The following is a 19,354-nucleotide window of genomic DNA, read 5'->3' as shown; positions in this document are numbered from 1 at the left end:
GAATTTTGTACCTCCTTGTGGGCTAAGATCTTTGATATAGGTTCCGACCACATAATCTGGCGGGGGGGGGGGACTTCAATGTCACTTGTAACCCAAAACTGGACAAGTCCCACCCTGCTCCCTATCACTAACCCAAAGCTTGTGCTGTTTTACAGGACAGGATTGATACTTATCAACTGCTGGAGACATACCCATCCCCATACATTAGAGGGCACACATTACACTGTGCAAGCAGCTTCGTGGGCACGACTGGATTACTGGTTTCTATCCCAGGGGTTGGGCCCAACTATTTATAAAGTACAGCATACGGCTAGAACTTACTCAGATCATGCTCCAGTCAAACTCGCACCGTCCTCATTAGATTTTGGCCCTCCGCGCAGCACCTGGAGGATGCATGCTCCTATTCTCTTAGACTCAGTTTTCCAGGAGGAGCTGTGGGAAGAGGTGCAGGATTTTTTCATACGAAATAGGGGCTCGGTAGAGAGTGTAGAGACCATCTGGGAGGCATACGGTCACACTTACGGGGTACTGTATATCTAAGGGTTCTGGCGTACTCAGAGACATCACTAACGCATTGAATAAATTGGAATCAGAACTTAAGGCACTGGAAGCGAGATTGGCCACAAGCCCGGATAGCCCCACCCAAATTAAATTCAGAGAGACACTCACGGACTACATGGACACAGCACAGAGGGAAACACGATTCCGGGGCAGATACTGGGTAGCCCGTTGCTATGGGGAGGGAGAAATGCCGGGTGCTACACAATTAGAAAAACACGCTATTCCAACTATGTATTAGAGATCGAAGGCCCGGACGAGATGGTATACCGAGACACGGCAAATATACTCAATGCTTTCACACGCCATTACACTCAGCTATACACCACAAACAGGAAAGATATCTTACACTTAGAGAACTATTTAGAAGATGTGGCATTGGGATGGCTGAGCGACGTGCAACGAAAGTTTTTGTGTGCACCGTTTGAGCTAGACAAGGTCAGGGACGCCATCATGCATATGCAATCGGGGAAAGCTACTTGTACGGACGGTATCCCAGTAGAGTTTTACAAAACGTATATTGATCTGATGGCCCCTATATTGCGTGATGTGTATGATGGACGCTGGCCGCCTCCCGGCATTCATGAGAGAAGCCCTCATCATTTCACTCTTAAAACCTGAAAAACCGCCAAGTCAGTGCGACTCCCATAGACCACTGTCTCCCCTTAATTGTGACGCAAAAATACTAGCAAAGCTTATTGCCACTCGACTTAGCTTATTGATGGAAAATTTGATTCTCCGTGACCAATAGGGCTTTGTTCTCGGGAGAGCTACCTCCGACAATTTGAAAACTTTTTTTTACAATTTTAAATAATATTTCCCCTGAATTGCCTCTAGCAGCTGTGTTTTTAGATGCCACTAAGGCTTTTGATTCAATTGAATGGGATTATATCTTTGGGGTGATGATACGAATGGGATTCCAGCCCTTCTTCATCTCCTGGATTCAGTTGCTGAACCACTTGCCAGTCGCTAAGGTGCTCATAAATGGGTGTTTCTCCCAGAAATTCCAGTTCACTAGAGGCACCAGACAGGGGTGCCCTCTATCCCCACTACTTTTTGCACTCGCGGTTGAACCTCTAGTGGCGAAGTTGCGGCAACACCATAACGATAAGGCTCTGCTGTGTAGTATGAGGCAGATACTTATATCGCTGTATGCCAATTATATTACGCTATACATACAGGACCGGCAACAACATTTAAATCCAATCCTTAGGGAATTCATTGTATTTGGGAAGCTTTCGGGGATCCAAATCAATTGGGGGAAGTCCTGTATCTTTCCCCTGACAAAAGCGACAATTAGTTTCCCGCTAGATTATCCCTTAGAGTGGTGCGAGGAGGATCTGCGTTAATTGGGCATTCGTGTCACCAGAGAGAAGGACGAACTGATGCACCTTAACTATGGTACGGCATTGACACACATTGCAGACTACGTTGCCTGTTGAATTACATTACCCCTTTCAATGGCAGGGAGAGCACCCTTAATTAAAATGGTGATACTTCTCCAATTGCTTTATCTGTTTTTAAATATACCATATCATCTGGGGGGATATTTTTTTAAACGCTAAGGTCAGAACTGATACGCCTGGTATGGGGGGGTAAGCAACTGAGACTGCAGTGGAGTGTCCTCACAAGACCATACTCGAAAGGAGGGTTTGGAATTCCAAATTTTGAATTATATTAGTGCACAAGCCCACTACGTGTACTACTGGGTGAATCAACATCGTTATTTGCCACAAGTAGCGGCAGAGTACTGGCTTGCACACCCTATTCCGATTGACGGCACGTTGTATGACATACCTAGCACTAGGGAAAAGACACGACTACCATTACCTGTACAATCACAGCAAGGCAACGCATAAGTCGCATGCTAGGCGTCCCCCTGCTATACTCCCCACTGCTACCTCTCGCATATGAATGAATGAATGAACTAGGATTTATAAGACGCGAACTTAGCCCGAGGGCATCAAGGCGCATCTTGATGGTGCATACCATCCAAGCATGCCCCTTCTCCAAGAGACAATATTTCATAACTTCATGGAGCGGACAAGCATTAAAACTTGGGGAGACTTGTAACATGCTGGCCAGTTTCGCAGTGCCGAACATATCTTTCAAGGCATACAACAAACTCCACTTGACGTCTTATTATATATACAATTCTGACAGGGTGTCCGCTCTCTAACCCCTGATTTTCCAGCTGAACCCCCAGCACTTGCCCACGCTACAACTGATGCTTAACATTGCGACGGCTAAACGCCTTGTCTCTCTGATATACCGCACAGTGCACACACAGACCGAAATACCGACTGCACTATCACGTACACAATGGTGCAAGGAACTGGGCTTTGATTTGACTGAGGAACACTGGGAGTATTGCTGCTTGCAGACTGAGCAGGTTTCGGCCAGCAGCAGGCTACGTATAATACATTACAAATTTCTACATCAGTTATATTACACACCAGCCAGGATGAACAGATATAAGCTGCGAAACTCAGGCAGGTGTGACAGATGCCAAGCTCCAGGAGCAGACTTTCTGCACCTGGCCTGGGAATGCCCGGGAGTGACGAATATTGGGGGCATGTTTTTGAAGCCTTGACTCTGATGACAGATGCACACATTGAGCCCACACAGGCTCTGCTGGGTTACGTCACACTGCTACAGGCTGCGCATTGCAAATAAGTAGCCCTCGCACTACTCATGGCTAAGAGATGGCTAAGAGATGGGTAGCCTGTCTTTGGGGCAGGGGACGGGCACTCAAATTTAAGGTGTGGCTCGATGATTTGTTTTATTGTCAAGAAACACTAGCCACTTATGCAGAACTGTTACCTAGCAACTTCAGGCCTGTAGACATATGGGGCCCACTGACATGTTACTTATTAGCACATTCGCGTGAGAATCCTACACCTGAAACGGGGGTGCCTGCGCCCTAAAATTTACCAAGTATGTACACCACTATCATATAAGTCATATCATATAAGTCATCCCTTGAAGTTGGAGATGTCTGCCCTACACTACATGTATCACATTCTAGCATGATCAGAATTGCAATATACACGTTCTTGGAAACTAATGGAAAAATAGCAATATAGCTTTTTTTCGGATAAACTGAGTTGTACGCAAATATGTACTGCTCTAATGGGTTGTCATTTAATCCTTGATTTATTGGTTAATACTGTATTACACTCTGATGTAATGTGGACTCTAATCCAGTGCTATGGACAATGACGTCGTCCTGTACAGATGCTGTGTTGAATATTATGTCGCATAAATGTTACCAATGTATGTTTGGATAAAAACAATATAAGAAAGTTACAATGAAAAAGAAAAAAAAAAGATACCATCGAGCTTAAATCTGTTTGGGGTTCTTAGCTTTGGCAAGTGCAATGCACTGAGGATTTGCATTGTGCAGGTCTCATCCCGAACCATATGTTGTTTCTGAATTCAACAATTTCACAAACCACCTGCTTTGGATTGGCTACTTCCCAAAAATTAAATGCCCCTTATTATCCTGATTTGGGAGATTACCCTAATTGGAACAATCACACCAGTACGTACCTTAGTGACTTAAAAAGCTCTGTTAATAAATTTGTCTTTAACATTTCCAGTTTGGATCCCCAAGGTTGGCTGTTGTGGCACAAAAGTGCTGATTCATGACAGCATTGTTTTATGGGTTTGACTCCTGGCTATGCACAGGATAAAGTTGATCTCCGTTTCCATAGTGACCATTCTGTCACTACCTATTCGTTAGGCAAGCTATGTCAGAACTGGCTTAAACATTCCACCTTAGCGTCAGTTAAGTTGCAATTGTCCAAATTATTTGATGATGTTGATTTGAACGACTTTGTGAAAGGTCCCGCTGCAGGCAGATCTAAAAGATGGATTTATGCTATATACAATGAAGATTAGACATTGTCCCACATTGTAGCTGCTTCTAGGTTGAAAGCTATTGATCAAGCTAATTTAGTTAAGGTGCTTGCAGTTGTAGATAATAGCATTAAAACACTTTCATCCAGAATATACACATTAGATTATATTGTTTCTTCTATTGTCAATATTGTGCAAAATGAGGTCTAATATGCAGTTTGCATGGACTTTACAAACGTTGAAAGCTGGAAAGGTGCATTGGGACTATATGAACACTTCACTGTTTTTACCATTTAATTTGAGTGTTAAACAGCAATTTATGTCAATGAAAGATGCTACTTTTTCGCTTTTGCATATTGGAAAGTTAGAATCCTTACTATTTTCAGTGGCCGAGACAAATTCTGCAGTTTGGCTTATTCAAGGGTTAAGAACGCTCCCTTCCCCGCTGTTTAGATTTGAAGCATGCATGAAACACTATGCCATAGGCAGATATGAACCACTTAGTGCATACCTCCATGAAGTTTGGTCACTTCCTTTTACCTATAGGTGTCTGAGGGAGGGAAAAGAGGTTTATTTAAAAGGTGAAGATTGCACTTCCACTCCCGATCGCTCACTGGTCGGTAGGAATATACAACTGCACGGTTCTTGCAACCAGGAAGCACCAAATTTAGCGTGCATTTTAAAAGGTACACCAGCCCCAGCTATTACACCGACTTTCACGTTGTTACTGTTGTGTGGCATTTTAGGCTCCGAGTGAATTCTCCCGATTTATGCCCTTATATAGGTTCAATCCATTATTTAGACATAGCCCATGCAGACCAAATACAGGCATGGCTACTTCCACCCGTACCAAACATCACAACGATTTCTTGGAAAATCGGCTTACGTAGTTAGGGAACTTCCCCTTGCTTGAATATTGACTTGTCCAAGAACCCAGGTACTTTGCAAAGAACAACTATTCCCTAGGGGTTCTTTCCTGACGTTATTAGGCCTGACTTTAGGTAAACTATGGCATTCCTAAACACCTTCAAGGTATAAACATACCTTCACTTGCTATTGCAAACTACGGTGGTTCAGAGCAGTTCGACTATCTACTTGCTCGACGCAGATCGCTACAGCAAATGCCGAAGGAAGCCGACCCTCCAGCTGATGCACTGATCAAGAGACTGCCTTTCTCTTGCCGAGAATCCAGCTCCAGTGTTTCCAATCTCACCTTGCAGAGTGTTGGGAAATCGAGTCCTGAGACAGAGATACCAGACCTCCTTCATTCTAAACCAAGGTATGGAGCTGATTAGAACCTAGAGAAACCTTTGGTAGATTCTTGGCAAAAACAACTAAACCTATGCTACACAATACTTACTTCTTCCCGCGTACTAGACTTAGGTTAGGGACATTGGGGTAGGTGTATTTAGAAGCACCAGTTGAGTATTTTAGTCAATGTTATTTATGTATGTATTTTTATATGGCTTAGAAACCATACAATGCTTTAATAGTACTATTTTATAATACTCTTCTCCCTGTAGGCATTATACTTTGCAGTCTGCTTAACGATTGTAGCAGTTCACTACTCTTGTATGAGAAAGAAGACTTTTCAATAAACCTTTTTATTAAAAGCGCCCGTCTCTATCTATTTCTCTGCAACTCTGTTGAAACGAAGCATGCACAATTGGCTGAGTGAAATATTTATCTATTGTTTCCGCAACTCTGGAGATATATTTCTTATTCTTGGGAAACAAAGTTGCCATGTTTAAGCGGTTGTCAGAAACTAATCCCTTCTTGTGAATTCGAGAAAGTTTCTAGTGACCTCTGAGCTAGCTGGCACCCACTATTAAGTTTATATATTCGATAGAGACCTAGTCGACCTCAGTCCTACATCTAATCTATAGGATATATTATTCCAATGCACAGAGCCTATTGGGAATAAAGAAACTACACTACATTAGCAAACCATAGTTATTTATTATTAAATAATGAAGATTGCTGTGGTATGCTGGCGGGAATTCGGTACATAGTAACTGTTTCCCAAAGTGTAGTCTGTTGTAAAAATGTACTGTTTCCTCCTCCGCATGGGAAGCTCGATATATCCATCTGGCCTTCCATTCCGATCTTGAAAGCCGAGTTCTGCAAGATGAGTGGAATAAGGGCTCTTTTGTCTCAAAAAGAAGTCGCCATTACATCTGCACGCGAGACATTCGTACTTCACGTGGCTAACACTCGCACTGAGGTACATGCCTAACTAAACACAGATCTCCCCCTGCATTTTGGGGCGTTGATTCACATTATCTTTAATGCCTCTTCGACCATGGGCCTGGCACACTTTTTTAAAGTAGTAAGTTCTGGCCTTGTGTATTCATTTCAAGCAATAATTGGTGTGATACCAGCCTTTTTTCATTCTATTTTTCCAGTGTCTTTGGCGGTTTACCAGTAATTCTCGCCTTGGGTGCCGGTGTACTGCTGTTAATTTGCTTGCTGCAAAATGGTTGCACATCCTGTGCCCTGAGACGTCCAGCCCCGGCTGCTTCAACTTCGTAACCGGATGCTTAAATACTATGGATCGCTACCTCTGGCTACTCTGAGTGTGGCGTATGGTCTATCTTTCCGGTTTTCGTACTCTACATGCATGCAGCCAGTTTTCCATTGCCTGGATTGCAATTTTGAATGGGCTCTGAATTTGTGTCTCTGCAATACAGTGTCTCCTAACCCGGATTATGATTTACTAATGAAAATGACCCCTGCTTTTGTCTGTTCTCCGATCAATGGTGGGTGTAGTGTGGGCTGGGCCTTGTTGCGCACATCGTTAAGTTAGCATAGGTTTATTAGAAGTTTAATCGCCATTTTACATTTTGCCGCTTTTGCACACAACACTGCATAAACTGTTGTTGTAAGGTAGGCTGCGTGAATTGCTTCACATAAGAATGGCTTGTTTTCAGCATCACTAGACTTGCATCGTGACTCTAGTCTGCACACTGAGTTCTAAAGCCTCCAAGGTCATCATAACAAGGTAGCTGTTGTTCGAACCGATCGGCTCACGTTTTTAGCCAGAACATGAATGCAGCTGCAGCAAACGTGATTCTGGCGCCTTTAATATAGCACTGTAAGCATAATTTCAGACACTTGGAAGAAGCCCGTTTTTCCAGAGAGACAGAGCTTTTGCAGATCCTGATGTGATCGATTCCTGCTGATTCTAGAGGTATGGGGTCCCCCGGACAAGCCGAAGAGACCTTCTATATTTTACAAAACATAGTTCCTAGCTAGGGAGGGTGTTATACTAGGCACTATAAGACCTATTTTCACCATCATTGTAATATGATTTCTCCCTTTGTGTTTTATGGAATTGTAACAATGCTGATCATATTATTTCTAATCATATGTCTGCATCTTAGAGCACGTAGTTAAAAGAAATACTCTACCCTTACCAATGACTCTTTTTTACTCCTGTGGTGGACTGTTATGAGAGTATAACGAAAGAGTGTTCTTGTTTCCCACCATTCCGGAGTACAACCAAAGTGGCATGTTCTGGGTGGTCTAATCATTGGTTCCTTTGCTATAGGACGAAGAGCCAATGTGACACTGATGCTAGCTGGTAAGGGTTTCTAGGCACTAAGGTGAGTTTTTTGGTACACCACAATTCACTGAGGTCCTGGGTGTCTGTGCACAGTTCTGTGTAGTAGCAGAATCCCTGCGACAGCACTTAGTAATTAGGAAAAACCAAAGGGGATGATGGACGGAGCGTTGACAATACAAACACTCACCCCAAGTCAACTGATCTGGGTTTAATCCATTACTGTTCTTTAGCTCACTCCGCCACCCCAGTTCAGACATGGCCATATGCAAATCAGTCTGACCCAGTGCCTCATAGGAACAGTCCAGCCCGAACTGCCAAGCAATGTCTTCCCTGGACCGGAATCAAGCTTACCAGGACCGGTTTCTGGCATTACAGCCGTCTTCAGCCGGGCTTGCTTGAATCCAGTGGCAAAGTGAGCAAGGGACTCACGTATGAGCATACCCTGCCAACTTAGGGCGAACAAAGAAAAACCAAAGGGGATGATGGACGGAGCGTTGACAATACAAATACTCACCCCCAGTCAACTGATCTGGGTTTAATCTATCACCGTTCTTTAGCTCACTCCCCCACCCCAGTTCAGACATGGCCATATGCAAATCAGTCTGACCCTGTGCCTCATGGGAACAGTCCAGCCCGAACTGCCTAGCCATGTCTTCCCTGGACCGGAATCAAGCTTCCCAGGACCGGTTTCTGGCATTACAGCCGTCTTCAGCCGGCCTTGCTTGAATCCAGAGGCATTGTTCGCCCTAAGTTGGCCCTAAGTTGGCAGGGTATGCTCCTTTCTCACTTTGCCACTGGATTCAAGCAAGCCCGGCTGAAGACGGCTGTAATGCCAGTAACCGGTCCTGGGAAGCAACACTGGCATCTGTGTCTGTGTGAGATACCCCTTTCACGCTGCCTCTCCTCATATCACCGGGTCGCGGCTATGCCTTTAGAAGCCTGTCCATTGGCTCGGAGCTCTGAGAGTTGGTCTGTCGGTACGATCCCCTACAGTACCCTAAGACTACCCAAACACCACTGCACTGTCGTAAACTCTAAAACACTACCTCCAGCATGATCCCCTACATTACCCTAATACCACTGCAGTACCCTACATCCTAAAAGACTACCCCCAGTACGACCTCCTACACTACACAACCACCACTGCGGTATCCTGAACCCTCACACAATAACCTCACCACGACCCCCTAAAGTACACAAACACCATTGTAGTATCTTAAATCCTAAAAGACTACCCCCAGCAAGACCCTCTACAGTACCCAAACAGCACTGTACTACCCTAAACCCTAAATCACTACTCCCAGCACGGACCCCCTACACTATAGAAACACCACTGTGCTACCGTAAATCCTAAAACACTACTCCTAGCATGACCTCCTACACTACACAAACACCACTGTGCTACTCTAAACCGTAAAAATTTATTTTCAGCACTAACCTCCAAACACTACACAAACACACTGCACTACTCTAAATCCTAAAACAGTACACCCCCGTACAGTACACAAACACCAGTGTACTGCCCTAAAGCATAAAACAGTACAAGTCCGTGGGCCACAGGTCTGCGTCTGCGAGCAGTCGTGTCCCTAGCTGTACATGTGCGAGCCAGTCCGTTAGGTTATAGGTGTGTGTCTGCTAGCAAGGCCGTTGGCCCATTAGTGTCCCTTTGCGAGTTATACCCGAGCTCTCCCTCTGCAAGCCAGCACGCTGCTGTGCGTTTGCGAGCCGACCGCCCATAGCTCTATCTGCGTGAGCCGAGCCGAAGCTCTCCCTCTGTGAGCTTGCCCGACGGCCCGCAGGTCTCCCTGTGCTAGCCGGATCGCAGGTGTCACAATGCGAACCAATATTATTAATATAAGGTGGCTCTAAAAAGAGCCCTTGTGTTTTTAGTTGGAGCTACATATAAGTGCGGATGCACAGCTTCAAGATATTCAGAAAAACTTGATTTTCCTGATCGAACGGTAACGATATATCTGTAAGAAACATTAGTTAGTGTTAGATTCCTTACCTTAGAATATCCCCAGGCGTCAGTCTGGATCCGGAAACTTTTGCGTAGCAGTACCCCTGCGCGTCGGTAGGCGTCGTCTGCAGGCGTCCCCTGCGGCTCCGCGTCCGTCGTGCGCCGTGATGACGTCGCTGGAGTACATAGACGCCGCCTCCGCGCGCTGACGTCAGTTCTTTGCACACAGCTTTTCCGCGCCAGAAAACGCAGAGCCATGTGAGAACCAACACTGGTGCCATTTGAAACTAGGGCCCTGAAAGGGATGTCCTTAACCCTAGGTATCAGTTCGCAGAACGGGGAGGAAGGGTGGGTTCGGTAAGGAATCTAACACTAACTAATGTTTCTTACAGATATATCGTTACCGAAGGTAAGTAACTTGTTCATCTGAAAGAAACACGTTAGTGTTAGATTCCTTACCTTAGAATAGATACCCCAGCAATACCAACCCCGGTGGTGGGTCTGCGAACCAATACATTCCTACACCAGAAAGTCCTGGTGGACAGAACGGCCAAAGAAGCCATCCCTTCGGACTTGACTGTCCAGGCAGTAGTGCCTCGCAAAGGTGTGCAGCGAGCCCCACGTAGCCGCCTGGCAAATGTCCTGCAAAGGGACTCCCGGCCCAGGGCAGTAGTAGCCGCCGTGGCCCGAGTGGAATGGGCCCTCAGCCCAACAGGAGGCTCCTTCCGAGCCAAAGAGTAGCACGCTTTGATGCACAGAACGACCCACCGAGAGATGGTCCGTTTATGCACCGCCCGTCCCTTCTTCGCACCCACGTAGCCAACAAACAGTTGGTCATCCACCCGGAACTGGCGTGTGCGATCCACATAAAATGAAAGCGCACGTTTTGGGTCCAGACGATGGAGCCGCTCTTCATCCTTTGAAGGATGCGGAGGCGGGAAGAAGGAGGGGAGGGTGATGGACTGCCCGATGTGAAAAGCAGAAACTACTTTGGGCAGGAAAGAAGGTCTAGTCCTTAGAACCACCTTGTCAGGATGAATGGACAGGAAAGGAGGTTGGACAGAAAAAGCCTGGAGCTCACTCACTCTCCTGGCAGAGGTGATGGCAACCAGGAAAGCCGTCTTTAAGGTCAGGAGACGGAGAGGACAAGAATGAAGGGGCTCAAAGGGAGCACACATCAAAAAGGTTAGAACCAGGTTCAAGTCCCACTGAGGCATCACAAACGGAACAGGTGGATACATGTGTGTGATGCCCTTCAAGAATCTCGTTACAATTGGGGACTTGAACAAAGAAGGCTGATCAGGAAGCCTTAGAAAGGCTGAAAGGGCCGAAAGGTAGCCCTTGATAGTGCCCAGAGCAGAGCCCTGCTGGGCAAGAGAGAGAAGAAACAGAAGAACCTCGGAAAGAGGGGCAGAAAGAGGATCCACAGCCTTTGCTGTGCACCATGCCACAAATCTGTTCCACCGACAGGCGTATACCGACTTTGTGGAGGGACGCCTGGTTGCCAGAATTACATCACAGACTTCAGGAGGCAAGTCAAATGGCCTCAACTGCCGCCGCTCAATCTCCAAGCATGGAGGTGGAGACTGGACAGGTTCGGGTGGAGGACCGTCCCCTGCTGCTGCGACAGAAGGTCCTCCTGAAGGGGCAGGCGGATCGGGGGACCGACTGACATGCTGAGTAGCTCGGGATACCAGTACCTTCGAGCCCAGTCCGGAGCCACAAGGATAACTTGGGCCCGGTCGCGCCTGATCTTCTTCAGCACTCTGGGCAGAAGTGGTATAGGCGGAAAGGCGTATAACAGACCGCAACTCCACTCGTGCCGAAAGGTGTCGCCGTGCGAGCGCCGTCTTGGAAACTCCAACGCGCAGAACTGATGACATTGCGCGTTCTCTTCTGTGGCAAATAGATCTAACCAAGGCTCTCCCCATTGCAGAAAGAGGCCTTGCGCCACGTCCGAGTTCAGACCCCATTCATGATCCCTCATGCACCGGCAGCTGAGCTCGTCCGCCCTGGCGTTCAGAGAACCTGCCAGGTGTTGAACCGTCAAAGTCACGCCCTGACGTTCCAGCCACTGCCAGAGGCGCAGAGCCTCCTGGCAAAGGGTCCACGACCCCACCCCGCCCTGTTTGTTGCAGTACCACATGGCGGTGGTGTTGTCCGTGAACACCTGCACTACACTCCCGTTGACAAAGGGGAGGAATGCCTTCAGTGCTAGACGAATCGCCCGTAGCTCCAACAGGTTGATATGGAGCCGGGACTCCGCCGGAGACCAGATGCCTCTGATCTCTGCCTCTCCCAAGTGGCCACCCCAGCCCTGGAGGGACGCGTCCGCCACGACAACGTGCTCCGGTTGGGGAAGGGAGAGGGATCTGCCTCTGACCCAATCGCGGTCCGTAAGCCACCACTGCAGTTGTCTCGCAGTGCCCTCCGAGATCAAGACGTGGCCGGACAAGTTGCCCTGATGCCGGGCCCACTGAAACTTCAGGTCCCACTGCAGAGCCCGCATCCGCCACCTGGCGTGATGCACCAGAAGGATGCAGGAAGACATCAGCCCCAGCAGCCGCAGCGTCAACCTGACCGAAACCCGGGATAGCGGCTGAAAGATGGGAATCAAAGCCTGTATATCCCGGACCCGCCGTTCCGGAGGATAAACCCGAAACTGCGCCGAGTCCAGAACCGCTCCGATGAAAAGGAGCTTTTGAGAGGGACACAGGTGTGATTTCGGCACATTGATGGAGAACCCCAGGTCGTGCAAGAGGTCTGCCGTCATCTGAAGGTGGTGGACGACTGTCTGGGGCGAGCCCGCCTTCAACAACCAGTCGTCTAGGTAGGGGAAGACTGAAACCCCTAACCTGCGCAGAGGGGCTGCGACCACCGCCATCACCTTTGTGAACACCCGTGGGGCGCTGGTAAGGCCGAAGGGGAGCACGATAAACTGAAAGTGCTCCTGGCCTACTGTGAACCGCAGGTAACGCCGGTGGGCCGGCAGGACGGGGATGTGAAAATACGCATCCTGCAAGTCCAACGCTACCATCCAGTCTTGCGGGTCTAGAGCAGCCAAGACCTGAGCTAATGTCAACATCTTGAACTTCTCCTTCCGGAGGAAGCCGTTGACGTTCCGTAGATCCAAGATAGGACGTAGGCCCCCTTTGTCCTTCTTGGGCACCAGAAAGTAGTGGGAATAGCAACCACGCCCTACTTCTGGCCCAGGAACGCGCTTGATGGCCCCCTTGGCCAAGAGGGCCGTAACTTCCTCCTGCAGAAGCGTCAAGTGGTCCCCCGACACACGGTGGGTCTGCGGTGGCATGGCTGGAGGAGTGGTCTCGAAGGGGAGGGAGTAGCCCCTTCGGACGAGTTGCAGCACCCACCTGTCCGATGTGACTGTGCGCCAGCGGGCGTGGTGATGGCGAACCCTGCCACCCACTGGCGTCACATGGGCCTGAAAGCACGGACTAGGAGGATTTGGAGGCAGATGCTGCGGGGGGAGGTGTGGCCTGACCCCGCCGTTGACCCCGACCGCCTCCACGGCGGTTTCCACGGCCGCCACCGCGTTGAAAGGATTGTTGCGGCGCGTGGCTGGCAGCACGTGTGGGGACGCCCCTTCCTTGGCCACGAAAGGAGCGAAACGAACCCGTTTGCTGGCGCTAGGTCGAGAGACCCAAGGACTTGGCCGTGACCCTGGAGTCCTTGAAGCGTTCCAGCGCGTGGTCCGCCTTGTCACCAAACAGGCGACAGCCATCGAACGGCATGTCCATCAAGGCATTCTGGACATCTGCCGAAAAGTTGGCGGATCTCAGCCAGGCGTGGGGACGAATCGCCACCGTCGTGGACATCGCTCTGCCTAGCGAGTCGGTCGTATCAAGACCACACCGTATGGAATATTTTGCTGCATCTCGGCCCTCAGCCACAGCCTTGCCGAGTTTTGCCCGCACCTCCATGGGGCATTCTGGCAGCAGTTCCGCGACCGTATCCCACACAGAGTGGGTGTAGCGGCCCAAGAGGCAAGCGGTGTTGCAAGACCGCAGTCCCAAACTCAGGGTCGAGAAGACCTTCTTGCCATACTGGTCATACCTCTTTGATTCCCGGTCGGGCGGGGCCGACGGGAATGCGGTCTGGGAGGTTGAGGCCTGGATCACCAGACTCTCGGGGGTGGGATGGGTGGACAGGAACTTGGGGTCGTTCGGACAAGGACGGTGGCGTCTGGCCACGTTCCGATCAACAGGCGAACCTGAAGCGGGCCTGGACCACGTGCCCAACAGAACGTCTGACAAGGCTTCGTTAAACGGCAGCAGTGGCTCCTGTGGGCATGACTGCGGTTTGAAGACCTCAGTGAGGATGTTAGGCCTCACGCCGCGACGGGGAGCTCAAGGTGTAAGGCCTTGGCAGCCCTCATCAGCACCACTGAATATGCAGCTCCCTCCTCCGACGCCACGGAAGGAGGAGAGACAAAGCCAGGGTTAGGAGAGTCGTTCAGACCACTGGCATCCCCCAATTCTCCTGTCCAGTCCACGTCATACTGGCACTCACGTGACAGAGGGTCAGACCCCTCCCAACCTTCCCCGTACTCTTCATCATCTCCATATTCGGAGTCAACGATGTAGACCGGCTCCTCGCGGTTCACAGGCCCCATCGGCGTCGAGCCCGGCGGCGTGCGACGTCGGTCCGACTCCGCGTCCGGATTCGGGGAGGGTATGGGGACGGCGCCGCCCGGAGCCGGCGCCGGAGCCCCGGCGCCGGCCGAAGCCGGCACAGGAGAACCGGCGCTGCGCGGGGACTGCGTCAGGGGTAACCCCGATGGAATTGGCGCCGGAACGGTCGGCAGACCAGCCGGCGTCGACCCCGAAGGCCCTTGCGGCGCCGGGGTCGGAGCCGTCGACGGCACCGGGGCCGAAGCACCCTATGGCGTCGAGCCAGGGACACCCGACCCGCTAGGTCCCTCAGACGGTAGCACTGGGCCCGAAGGCGCCGTAGGCCCCGTCGGAGAACTGAGCGCCCTCAAGGCCATGAGGAACGCCTCAATCTCCTCAGGCGACGCACCTTGCCCAGGGACCGGAGGGTATGGGGCAGGCCGCACCGGCGACTCTCGCGGAGCCGCTGGGTTGGGGTCACCCGAACCCCCGGCCGCGTCGCGCGAGCGTCGTAGGTACGATGACGACGCCCCGACTTCTTGTGTTTCTTACCTGAAGAGCCCGACGAATGGTGACGACTTCCGGAGCGCTCGGCGCGGCTCCGCGACCGCTCCCTCGAACGCTCCCTGGACCTCCGGCCGGACCGGGACCGCTCCCGACACGGGGCCGACACCCGGAGCTCAAGTAGCTTGCGGGACCGCTCCCGTCTAGCCTTGTTAGTGAGAGCCCGGCAGTCGACGCAGGCGTCCACGTCGTGGTCGGGGCCCAGGCACCGGAGACAGAGTCGGTGATGGTCCGTGACCGACATCGTGCGGTCACAACCGTCACAATTCTTGAAACCGGGCATCCTACCAGGCACCAAAAAGAGATTAGAAAGTTAACAAACTTGGTCAAAAGACCGGAGTACTGCTCTTCGGATCTGCGCTTACTGGCGCGGAAAAAAGAAGAACTGAAGTCAGCGCGCGGAGGCGGCGCCTATATACTCCAGCGACGTCATCACGGCGCACGACGCCGACGACGGACGCGGAGCCGCAGGGGACGCCTGCAGACGACGCCTACCGACGCGCAGGGGTACTGCTACGCAAAAGTTTCCGGATCCAGACTGACGCCTGGGGATATTCTAAGGTAAGGAATCTAACACTAACGTGTTTCTTTCAGATTGTGAAGTATACTCCATCACTTCTGTAGATACCAGCCATATCAAAACGGATGTTGTTGTTGTTGTAGATCGACCCCATTCTATGGTCTTTGAGGTATGCAGGCACAGCTTTGTTGACATTCTTCCTAGATTTTTCAATCTGAGGACAAAATTGGTTTGACCATTTCCACTTCTGTCTTTGACATATATTGGAATATACAAAGACAGTTTGAGGCAAAAGCAACATCAATTTTTGAAAGGGGTCCTTCATTAGCATTTCCAAACCTACCCCAGTCAATGCGCCTAGGTTGTTTCCACCACAGTGTGCAATCATGAGGTCAAGATGTTGGAGATGCATACAGGTTTTAACCAAAGGGAGCAATTGGTGCTACTTTAATCCTCTTTGTCCAAACCATTTAATGTACACATTTGGTAAACCTAGGTCTAAGTCAATACGTCTCTGTTCTGCATACCTCTTCAACCAGAAAACATAGCTATGTCTTACAATCCACACTAGCATTGTAAAGATATAGCTGTAAGATATGGATAGATGTCTGTAGCTCATGCAGTCCCATTCGTAGAATAAGAGATGTTTAAAGATGGGAAACTAAATTTTTTTCCATACAAAACGATAAATGTTTGGGTGATGTAAAGCATTGTTTACTAAAAAGTAGGGTGCATATTAGTTTGTCGAAAAGCATCTTTGTCCTTGGTTAATAAAAAGCAGTTTGAACGTGGACTTCATATGATAGGATAAAATGTTCTCAGTTCAACCCCCTGCTACTTGCATTTGGAAGGCACTGTTCGAACTTAAAACAATGGTGATCTTTTAACCTGCAGGTGCGTTAAGTGTTCAAGAAAATGTTGCAAAAAAAATATCGGCAGGTTTGAAAAAATTATGAACTTTTAACCTACATGTGTTGTAGAAGGTTCTAGAAAGTGTGTTGATAGAATACGTTCAACGTCTCATCTGTATGTGTTACACTTTTCTTTTTAAACTGTTTATATGGAAAGTTAAAACAACACCAATAGAGAGAAGTTTTGCAATTTGAAAAAAATCAAGGAACTATTCTGATTTGTTCTTTACATGTATTTATGTGTGGAGCAACAGGGAAACTGTGCCATTACTAGCTCCATTCTTGATGAGAGCGGTGCATTACATGTACTGTTTGACAAGGAAAGAATTACATGAGTTTTGACACTTGGAATCTGCATACCAAATACGAACGTAAGTTAAATTATGCTTAGTGTGGAAATAATGGATAAGGGGTAAGAGTAGAAAATTCATGCGTTATTAACTTAACAAAGATGGAACAAAAACCAGAAATGTTATGTGGACGATTTGTGGTCTAATTTTTTATACTGAGAGGTAGAATTAAATATCAGTGAAGACTAGTGTGTTACTGGGAGGTTTTGGATTTTGGTGTCGTTATCAAATGGAATTTGTTGAGGAGTGTTTCTTCTCTGTGCTGAATATACGCAGGCTTTTAAGTGGCCCGTGTCTTAGCTGTACTGTACACTGGTGCGTCTTTCAGATATCCACAATTTTTTTATCCCTCTCAAAGCTGTGAATATACATATATTTCATGTATCGTAGAATGAAAGTTTAGGAATTACACCTCTCTTTACTCTCGTCATCTCACATTCTCCATTTTGTCAATAGTAGTGTTTATAAAAATTAAATAATAGAGCTTTATCCAGTATAAAAATAGCACTTATGCTTTTATTGGGGTGTTGGTGGGATCTGAAGTGTACAGAGAAGGTCGTCATGAGTTTGTATGTTACAAAAGGGAATGTTTAAATTATTACATGGTTTTAGGAATAAGCTGACCCTCTGTGAGACCTCGGGTATGCAGTTGTACCTCTTCATGCCAACACTGGAAATATACTGCAGCTCTCGCTCTACGAGATACCTCCTTCACGTTCCCTCTGCCCACATCACCGTCCCGCACCTATCTCTTAACAAGTTGACGGCCCGCACCTCTCCCTATACTAGTCGGCCCCCAACTGTTGCTGTGCGAGCCGTCTCACAGCTCTCTCTCAACGAGCCAGCCAATTGGCTCGCAGGTCTTCCTGTATGAGCTAGCCCACCAGCTTGCAGCTGTCCCTCTGCAAACTACCGGTCTGCTTGCAGTTGTTGGTCTGCGAGCTAGGTCAGTGTTGTATCTCTGCAAGCGAACACTACAAATATACCGGAGCTGTCTCTCTCCGAGATACCCACTTTACGTACCCTCTCCCAACATCACCGTCCCCTCACCTATCCTTTTATAAGTGGATGGTCCGCAATTTTCCCTATACTAGTCAGCCCACAGCTGTTCCTCTGTGATCTGGCCCGCAAATGTTCCTCTGTGATCAGGCTCTCAGGTCTGCCTCTACGAGCCAGCCAGTCGGTTTGCAGGTGTTCCTCTACGTAGCAGCCCACTGGCCCATTACTATTCCTCTGTGAGCTGGCCCACAGCTTTCACTTTACAAGCCAGGCAGTCGTCTCACGGGTCTTCCTCTACGAGCCAGCTGGCCGGCCCGCAGTTCTCCCTCGGCGATTGACGGGTTGGCTTGCTGCTCTTGCTCTGCAAGCAGTCGGGCCCGGAGTTGTACCTCTGCAAGCCAACAGTGGAAATATACTGCAGCTCTCTCTAGGAGATACCCTCTTTACGCTCCCTCTCCCCACATGACGGTCGTGCAAATATCCCTTTACAAGTGAACGGGCCGCACGTCTCCCTATACTGGTCGGCCCGCAGCTGTTCCTCTGTGAGCAGGCGTGGAGTTCTCCCTCTTCGAGGCAGGCAGTTGGCTCGCAGTTCTTGTACGAGCCAGCCCACAGCGGTTTCTATGTGAGCCAGCCCGCAGCTCTCCCTCAAAGAGCCAGTCAGTAAGCTTCCAGCCTGCAGCTCTGTCTGTACGAGCCAGCGAATTGGCTTGCAGTTTTTCCTGTACGAGCCAGCATGTCTGCCCGCAACTTTTCCTCTGTGAGCCGGCCCGTAGCTCTCGCAGTACGAGCCACCTAGTCGACTTGCAGGTGTTCCTCTAGGAGCCAGCCCGCTGGCTCGCAACTCTCCCTCTGGGTACCACTGGTGGGCTCTAAACTCTTTCTCTGCGAGCCAGTCCGCAGGGGTACCTCTGTAAAGCAATACTGGAAATATAACGCAGCTGTCTCTCTACGAGATAACCGCTTTACGCTCAATCTCTCCACATCACTGTCTTGCACCTATCGATTTGCAAGCCAACGGCTCACACTTTTCCCTATAGTAGTCAGCTCACAGCTGTTCCTGTGCTAACTGGTCCGCAGTTCTCCTGCGAGCCGACGGGTTGCTGCTGATACTCTATGAGCCAGTCCACCGGCCCGTAACTGTTCCTCTGAGCTGGCAGGCAGCTCTCCCTGTACGGTCTAGTTAGTCGACTTGCAGGTCTTCCTCTACGAGCTAGAGTGCTAGCTCACAGCTCCCCCTCTACAAACCATTGTTCGTCTGCGAGCCATTGGGTGCGTAAGTGTACTTGTGAAAGCTAACACTGGAAATATACTGCACTTGTTTTTGCAAGATATCGCGTTCCTGCTCTCTCTTTGGATATCACCGGTCGCAGCTATCCTTTTGCAAGGGGATGGCCCGTACTTTTCACTATAGTATTTGGACCATAGCTGTTCC

Source organism: Lissotriton vulgaris, chromosome 4_1 (assembly GCF_964263255.1).
Source record: "Lissotriton vulgaris chromosome 4_1, aLisVul1.2, whole genome shotgun sequence".
NCBI classification, from domain to species: Eukaryota; Metazoa; Chordata; class Amphibia; order Caudata; family Salamandridae; genus Lissotriton; species Lissotriton vulgaris.
Note: the sequence above shows the minus strand (reverse complement) of the source record.